We start from the raw sequence: 9,315 nt of genomic DNA, 5'->3' as shown, positions 1-9,315 counted from the left end.
TTCTTCTTCCTCCTCCTCTTGTTCTTCATTGATCGACATACTATACTTATAACGACCCTCGCTGTCAGGAATACCATCATTTTCATCCTCATGCATTCCACCTTCTTCATTAATGTTATTTTCATTATCTGAACCATTGCTTGACATGTCGTAATCATCATGATTGTATGTATCGGCTGTAGTTGGTATAATGATTTCATTTGATTCAACTTCATCTTTTTGGAAAGAAACGTCTTTCTCAGGATGATTTTCATGTACATCAGTCCAACCAAGATGTTTAACTTTAAATACAACCCACCAGTCTGAGTTGTTTGTTTTTAAACTTAGGTAAGGAATGTAACACTCCTGAGTGGCTTGCATGGCTAAAACAATCGATTCGAACTTGTTGTATTTTCTTTTAAAGTTTATCTCAAACAAGTTATATTGTTTGTGAACCTAAACTCGTATGTTCGGTGTTGGATCGTACCAATGACATTTAAACAAAACTGTGGTTTTAATTGGGTAACCAAGGTACACGACTTCTAAAATTTCCTATACATTACCATAATAATCACCTCCTTGGCTACTAACACACAATCCACTATTGATTATTGATTTATTCAGACCATGCGCTTCTGTATGAAACTTGTAACCATTGACAAAGTATACACTATATAATTTGACTTTCCTTAATGTCATTTTGGAAACGTAAAATATGTTCTTGTTCTTTATCCCGATCTTATGTGCTTATATGAAAAATGGTAAAGCACTTAATTAGAGTTAATTATAACCATAACAAAAAATAATAAAACTAAAAAAAATAAAATTAACATCGACATAGTTTTAAAACCATAGTGCATTCTTCTCAACTTCAACTGCAAGCTTCTATTCATCCATATCCCCAATAAGTTTATTCAATTCTTCTTCAAATATTGTGTATTAACATTTAAACAACATTTTGAAAGTTACTATGATGTTATAAACAAAAGCATGCATGTAAATGTTATTCAGAGCAATTACACAACAAATGATTATTATAATTAAAAGTAAAGTATATGTTAATTACCATAACACTATAAGCAACTAACACATGACCCATGTCCCATATGTGATCCATGGGTATTACCATGACACTACAACCAACTGCCACATTGACCCATGACCCATATGTTATCCATGGGTATTACTATGGCACTATAACCAACTACCACATTGACCCATGACCTATATGTCATCCATGGCTATTACCATGACATTATAAGCAACTAACAGATGAACCATAACCCATATGTCATCCATGGGTATTATCATGACACTATAAGCAACTAACACATGACCCATGACCCATACCCCTTTTATATATTAATTTTGTTTCAAACATAACAACATAAAGATGTATATTTTATTATTGTTTAATTCTCATTTATAGTTTTAAATTTAAATTATGGTATGAAACCTAGTTACTCTTTGTTCTTTTTTGATGTTGTAATGCCTTATCCGAAATCGTTTCCTATTTGGGTGTGGGTGATGTAATTTAGATGATCCGAGTATTGGCTTGTGTCTTGGAGCCAAGGGGTATTTTGGTAGAGTGTTAGCTCGGGCTTTTTGAAAATAGGATTTTTGTTTGGGAAATTTTAAGGCGAGTATAAGTTGATAAAAGCATAGAGCTTCTCGTTACCTTTTCCTTATATAATTTAATAAAAGCCTAGAGCTTCTCGTTACCTTTTCATGGATATAAGGATCGTCGAAATCTGATTTTTAATGAAGAAGTTATGACCTTCAGAGTATTTAAGGATTTAAGGGTAACCCTAGTACGTGGGGCGTATAGAGGGTGTATGTGTGGTGTTCTAGTGCGCAGTGAAGTATACGGGGTGTACACTGGTGTACGCTTAGCATACCAGGAGGGAATATTCATAAGGCCGAGGCCTCGTACAATGGGCGTACGAGGTGTAGGCTGGGCGTATGAGGAGTGAAGGAAACCCTAATTTAAGTGTGTTGTACCATATGTAGGGATCTTAAATCCCTAGGGATGGCCTCTTTAATAGCCCCCGAACCTCCTAAAACCCCAAATCGACCCTTAAGCCTACTTTGTGGTGTTTTTCATCTCCTAGGAAGATTTTGGTGGTTATTTTGTCCATTATGAAGGAAGTAAAGAAGACTGAATGTGCTTTGCTTGGTGAAGAGCCTATAAATCCAGAATCATCACCCTTTTTGCAATACTTTGGAGGTATCAAGTCCATACATTGGCTTGTAAATGTTTAGATATATGTATAGCTTGATTTGTTATGTTTTGGTCCCTTTTTGGGTTGGTTGTTGAGTTAATATGTTTGAAGGACTTATTCTTTTATATCTGAGCTTATTGGGAGTTCCTTAAGCATGAACGTTCCAACTTTATGGGGTATTGGGTCTCATCCATGCATTAAGTCTCATATTAAGTCCTTTTTAAGATTAAGAGCTTCTTTTAGCCATGCATGAACGTAAACTTAGTAACTTTACGTGATAAATCGGTCCAAGGAAGTTAGATCCAGGTTGTGGAGTAAAGTCTTTATGGAATAAGAGCTTAATATGGAAGTTGGTTGTATGCGAGGGTATGATGGGCGTGCAAGCAGGTAAGCTTTACGTACAAGCCCTAAGTTAAGTACATTGCCCGTACGAACTGAGTATGCCCCTCGTACTGAGGAGAGCGGGCCTCGGATCCTTGGTCTTCGGTTTGGGCGATAGTTTGGGCTTAGATGTTCAGGGTCTTGTTGGGCCATCAGAATTTAAGTGATTTGGACTAATAATGTCGTTTAACCTTGGGTTAAGGCCCATGGAAGTGTTTCGGCCCAATTTGGAAAATTAGGACATGTTTGGGTCTTGTATGATTATTTGGTATTTTGGGCCTTTTGGATTATTAGGTTTGGGCTTAAGTCATGTTCCAAACTACGGAATGGGTAAATTAGTCATTTACCCTAATTTTGGTCCGATGGTTATGGATTGGAATCCAATTGTTAATCGAATGTTATTTGATATTGATAGTTAGGGGATTTTCCAGACCAACAATCGGGGAGTTATCGGTGTGGTTAAACAGTGCAATGTGAGTTTTCTCACTATATCCATGGGTCGAAGGCACCAATACCAACCCATTACTTGTTATGTGGAATGCTAGTTGTCTCTGTAATACTTGCATGGAAGACCTCGGGGGAAGCCTGTGACATTTGTATGAAAGACCATGGGGGTAGCCCATGACACTTGGATGTCGGACCATGGGGTAGCCCATGGCATTTTAAGGAAAGACCATGGGGGTAGCCTATGGAATTTCAAGGAAAAGAACATGGGGGTAGCCCATGGAAAATGTATGTATTGATATGTGGTATTCTAGGGAACTCACTAAGCTTTGTGCTTACGATTTTCAGTTTATGTTTCAGGTCCTTCTATTTTCAAAGGGAAGAGATCGGGATGATTGTATAGTACATACCACCTTGTTCCACAATTTATTAACTTACTTTGATATGATGTAATGATTAAAATATTTGTTTTATCTGGATTCTTATAATGATGTTTCTGGAATACTGGTTGTATTAATTTAAAAATTAAATTTTTGGGTCTTTTTTTGGGACGTTACAAGTTGGTATGAGAGCCTTGGTTTGAGGGATTTGAGCACACTCTCGAGTATGACTGGACATAAAATGAGGAGTTGGTGATTTTCTTAAAAGAAAACGTGTTTTTTAAATTGTAGAAGGAAAGAAATTTCCAAAAATGATTTTTTTTTTTTTGTAAATAAAGGGGGTGAATGCATGCATTCAACCGAGCTCAAGTAAATTTTGATTTTTTCCCAAAATAGCCATACATATTATCTGATATGATTTGATTTGTAGATAGCATGCTAGTTAGGGATAAGGAGAGATGCCTTTGTATGCCTATTGTGTGAGGTGGTAGACTTGCATGCTAGTGCTGATTAATTAGTGATAGATTGGCCTGATATGTGGTGCTTTTTAGCCTTGGGAGAATTGGATGCTATGCTGGAATAGGAATGGCTATTGGTATCTGTAATTGCTAAGTGTTTCCTTTAAAACTTGTATAAAGTTAGGATCTTATAGCCATAGACTAATTGATTTGGCCTTCTTTCCTATTCCTCATTTGGTTGTGGTCCTGGGGTGGAGTCTATTCGACTGTCTATTTGATCCTGCTCTATGTATAATTTGCATGCATAAGGCAACCGACAATGAGGGTGGAAGTTTCTAGCATTAGTTCTGGTGTGCGAGTTTGAATGTTCCTTGTTCATTTAATGGATTGGAGTGCTACTAGTTGAATGCTTATTGCTATATGCTTTGTGGGAATCTTAAGTAATGTGAGTTAGCTATTAAGTGAACATGTTAATTTACATGTAATACAGATTGAATAATATCAAAGTGATTCATTTGACCTTATTGTGTAGCTCTCATTTGAGTCTAACCATTGTAAGGATGAGTCTTTTACTCGAAGGATTATCTGAGCTTTGTTGCATCACATGTGATTATGTTCACGAAGTAGCTAACTAACATTATGTTGAGTTTTTCAGCAACTGATGGCAGGGTGAAGTCAGGTCCTAGGAAAGCCTAGGGAATGCTTCAGTGGGTTTTGTTGTGTTGGTTAGAGAGTGCTTGGAGTATGGATTTGTGACATCCCCAAAATCTCGGCCAGAAAAGACCGATTTCATTTATGCTTTTTAAAATAATTTCCAGAGTAAATCCTTTTAATTTTAAAAGAGATGCGGAATTTGTTCTCAAAAACAAAACATGATAAAATAGATATTTATCAAAACATTTCATAAAGAAATATGATTTCATTTCATAATCAAAAGTCGGGATGTCATGTTCCGATACAGGTCATAAAGCATAAACGATAACATTACAAGTCGTTCAACAAATATATACATATACAGACTTGTAAACAAAAACAACTTGATGTTCGCCCATCTTAAGCTCTTGCGCCACTTCCTGTAAAATAAATCAACTGAGTGGGTCAGGCTTGGGAGCCTGGTGAGCATATAGGGTTTTCAACCCACAATAATTATATTTAATTTCAACAATCAACAATAAACCCGATTACCCATTCCCGTTATCCTCACCTTACGTTCCTAAAAATAACGTCTATTATAAGGAACCTATTTCAGGATTTTTCATCGGGACGGACATTACTGCAGAGGGGCTTCCTCAACATTAAGTGTCCTAAAGGCAACCATGTGGGGGATAGAGTACACCGGTGAACACGTCGTTCACAACACCTACAGGTAATGAGCCTGCTAGTGTTCCACAGGACAGTCTAGAATAGTCCGTGGTCGTCATCCATACTCTGCTGAATGACTAGAATAACACCAATAACACCAAGGCCTCTCATCTGTTTATTACACACCAATTATCTACCCATGTTCTACCCAACATATTAGTAGATAAAAATATACATTTTTATACATAGTTTAAAAACCTGTATAACATGCTTTAAGCAATACATATTCCACATAACAGATGAGGCATACACACATAACACGTATTTCATAAAGAATACATCAGATCTGTAAGATAGAAGAGAGTGAATATACACTCACACGTATAACAACCAAATATATACACATAACACGTATTTTATAGAAAATACTTCATAATATTGCGTTGGAATGAAAATAACTACACACTCACTTGATCAAAAGATGATCGGGCAGCACTACGGCTTGCAGAAGAGGTGTTTCTCCGTAGATCTGGAAGATCTTCACAAAACCGGGCTCCTCGCGGGCAGCGTTTCGGCTCGGGAATAACGCTCTTTGGGATTCTCGGGGCTTCGGATCTTACTTCGGGGCTCGGGAATATTACCGGGGCTTTGGGGTATAAACGGCACGCAAATCGAGGCAAAACTTAGAGAGAGGGAAGAGTTTGAACAAAAGAAAATGGCTGAATTCGAGTTCTATTTATAGGCTGCTGGGTCTGGGATTACGCGGGGCGTACTCAAATTACGCGGGGCGTACTCGGGTTACGCGAGGCGTACTTTGACGTCACTGCGTGCGTCGACTGGTGGCACTCGAGTATTGGTCAGACAAGTTGCATCCGACTGAGTACGCGGGGCGTACTCAAATTACGCGGGGCGTAATTGACTTGTCAAACTTCTAAATTGCGTAACTTTCGCATACGAGCTCCGTTTTCGACGTTATTTATATCCACGCGAAGGTCAGACCATACTCTACAACTTTCATTTAGACTCCGTCGGCAAATTTTGACTTTTATTTTTATTATTTATTTTTAGAAGGCCGTGATAAAAAAACTTCGTTATAAATTCATAACTTCTTCGTCTGACGTCCGTTCTCGCCTAAATTTTCATTGTTTCGCTACTAACAACAAGATCTTCGATTCTCATTTAGATTGTTTCGGCTAAAAACTGCTCGATCTCAAATCGAGTATTCGGGCTGCATACTGCTAAGTCGAAACTTCATAAAATCATAACTTCCTCATACGAAGTTAGATTTGGGCGTTCCTTTTATGCACGCTCTCGGTTTAACGAAATCTAAGACTTTCGTTTAGATCGCTAAGGCTAAATATCGCTCTATCTTAAATTCATATTTTACGTCATTCGGCGTCGTGTCGGTTCTGTCGCGAAACTTCGACAGGTCATAACTTCTTCGTTATAACTCGGATTTTGGCATTCCTTATATCTCCGAAATCCTTGTTTCGACCACTACAACTTTATGCAAAGATGTCGGGCTTATCTCACACTTAAATTTTGACGCTTATTTTATTCTTAATTTATTAAATTATAAAAATTAAGAAAATACACACATAAATCACATAATTCAAATAATTCACAAATAATACATTCTTATTATTTCAAGTTGAGTTACAAGGTTAACCTAGACTATTACATTGCTAAAAATGGCAAGCCTAGAAACACGAGCATTACAATTCTCTCCACCTTAGAATGATTCCGTCCCCGGAATCACACACCAGCAAACAAATGCGGATAGCGACTCATCATGTCACTCTCCGTCTCCCAGGTGAGATTTGGCCCATTCGTGTGTTTCCATCGGACAAGCACTAACTCCACCATCTTACGTCGCAATTTCTTAGTCTTTCGGTCAAGAATTGCCTCCGGTCCCTCAATCAACCTTTTGTTCTCATCGATCCTCAACTCTGAAAGTGGAATTATGTCGGGAACTTCTCCCGTGAACTTCCTCAAATAACACACATGGAAAGTGTTATGAATTCCATTCAGTTCTTCTGGTAGTTCGAGCTTGTAAGCTTGGTTCCCAATCCTCTGAAGAACTTTAAACGGTCCAATAAACCTTGGACTTAACTTTCCCCTTTTTCCAAATCTTATAAGTCCCTTCCACGGCGAGACTTTAAGCAAAACCGAATCTCCAACTTCAAAAGTCATCGGTCTTCGCTTTTTGTCAGCATAACTCTTTTGACGATCCTGAGCTGCTAACATTCTCTCCCTAATTATTTTCAACTTTTTAGCAGTTTGATGGACTATCTCTGGCCCCATAAACTGCTTTTCCCCAGCCTCAAGCCAACAAGACGGCGTATGACACTTCTGTCCATACAAGGCTTGATAAGGTGCCATCTTTATGCTCGAGTGAAAACTATTATTATAGGAAAATTCTACCAAAGGTAAATGTTCATCCCAATTACCTAGGAATTCCAAGGTACACGCTCTCAACATATATTCAAGTGTTTGTATCGTCCGTTCGCTCTGACCATCAGTCTGCGGATGGTAAGCTGTACTTAAACACAACTTGGTACCCAATTCCTCTTGTAGACTTTTCCAAAATCTTGAGGTGAAACGACTATCACGATCCGACACAATTGTTAGCGGAACACTGTGAAGTCTCACAATTTCCTTCACGTAAGAATTCGCAAGCTTTTCCATAGACCATTTCTCGTTGGCTGCTATGAAATGCGCACTCTTAGTGAATTGATCAACGACCATCCAAATCATGTCGTGACCATTCTTTGTTCTGGGCAGTTTAGTGACAAAATCCATAGTAATGTCTTCCCACTTACCCATAGGCACAGGCAATGGTTCTAAACTCCCGTACGGTTTCTGATGTTGTGCCTTGACTCTTGCACAAGTGACACACTCGGCCACATACTTCGCAATGTCGAGCTTCATCGTCGGCCACCAATAATAGGGTTTCAGGTCCCTATACATTTTAGTGCTACCGGGATGAATTGAGTACATGGTCTTGTGAGCTTCTTCCATCAGAAGATCTCTGACTCCTCCTGTCTTAGGTATCCAAATCCGATCTTGGAACACCTTCAGTCCGTGACTGTTTACACCGAACACCAACGTTTTGCCCAAACGTTCCTCCTTTCGGTCATTCTTCTCTGAAGCTTCCTCTTGAGCTTTATTTATACTTTCCAAAATGGTTGAGACAACTTCAATTCTCAACGCTCTTGGCCTTCTCTTTTCAAGATTGACTTTCCGACTGAGAGCATTAGCGACAACATTGGCTTTACCAGGGTGGTAAAGTATCTCACAATCGTAGTCTTTAAGTAGTTCCAGCCAGCGTCGTTGCCTCATATTCAATTATTTCTGACTAAAGAGATATTGGAGACTCTTATGATCAGTGAAAAGTTTGCACTTCGTGCCATAGAGGTAATGCCTCCATATTTTCAGAGCGAAAACTACCGCTGCCAACTCCAAATCATGAGTCGGGTAGTTCTTTTCATGCTCTTTCAGCTGTCGAGATGCATACGCGATCACCTTATCTCTTTGGGTCAAAACACAACCCAATCCAACACCAGACGCATCGCTATAAACAGCGAAGTCTTCAACTCCATCGGGTAGAGAAAGTATCGGTGCCTCGCATAGTTTCTTCTTTAGCTTCTCGAATGCTTCTTTATGCTTATCACTCCAAGCATAAGTAGCTCCTTTGTGGGTCAAAGCTGTTAATGGACTAGAAATCGAAGAAAAGCCTTGGATAAACCTTCGGTAATATCCGGCTAATCCTAAAAAGCTTCGAATCTCCGTGGGACTTTTTGGTTGTTCCCACTTCATTACAGCTTCAATCTTTGCTGGATCAACCATTATACCTTCTTGGTTGACCACGTGACCCAAGAATTGGACTTCTCGAATCCAAAAATCACATTTGGAGAACTTCGCATACAGCTTCTCCTTCTTCAAGACTTCCAAAACTTCTCGCAAGTGTCTGCCATGCTCCTCTTGGCTTTTTGAATAAATCAGAATGTCATCAATGAACACTATCACAGATTTATCAAGGAACGGATTACAAACCCTGTTCATTAAATCCATGAATGCTGCTGGAGCATTGGTTAGTCCAAACGACATAACCAAAAACTCATAGTGTCCATATCGGGTTCTGAATGC

Source organism: Lactuca saligna, chromosome 5 (assembly GCF_052625555.1).
Source record: "Lactuca saligna cultivar CGN05327 chromosome 5, ASM5262555v1, whole genome shotgun sequence".
Lineage (NCBI taxonomy): Eukaryota > Viridiplantae > Streptophyta > Magnoliopsida > Asterales > Asteraceae > Lactuca > Lactuca saligna.
Note: the sequence above shows the minus strand (reverse complement) of the source record.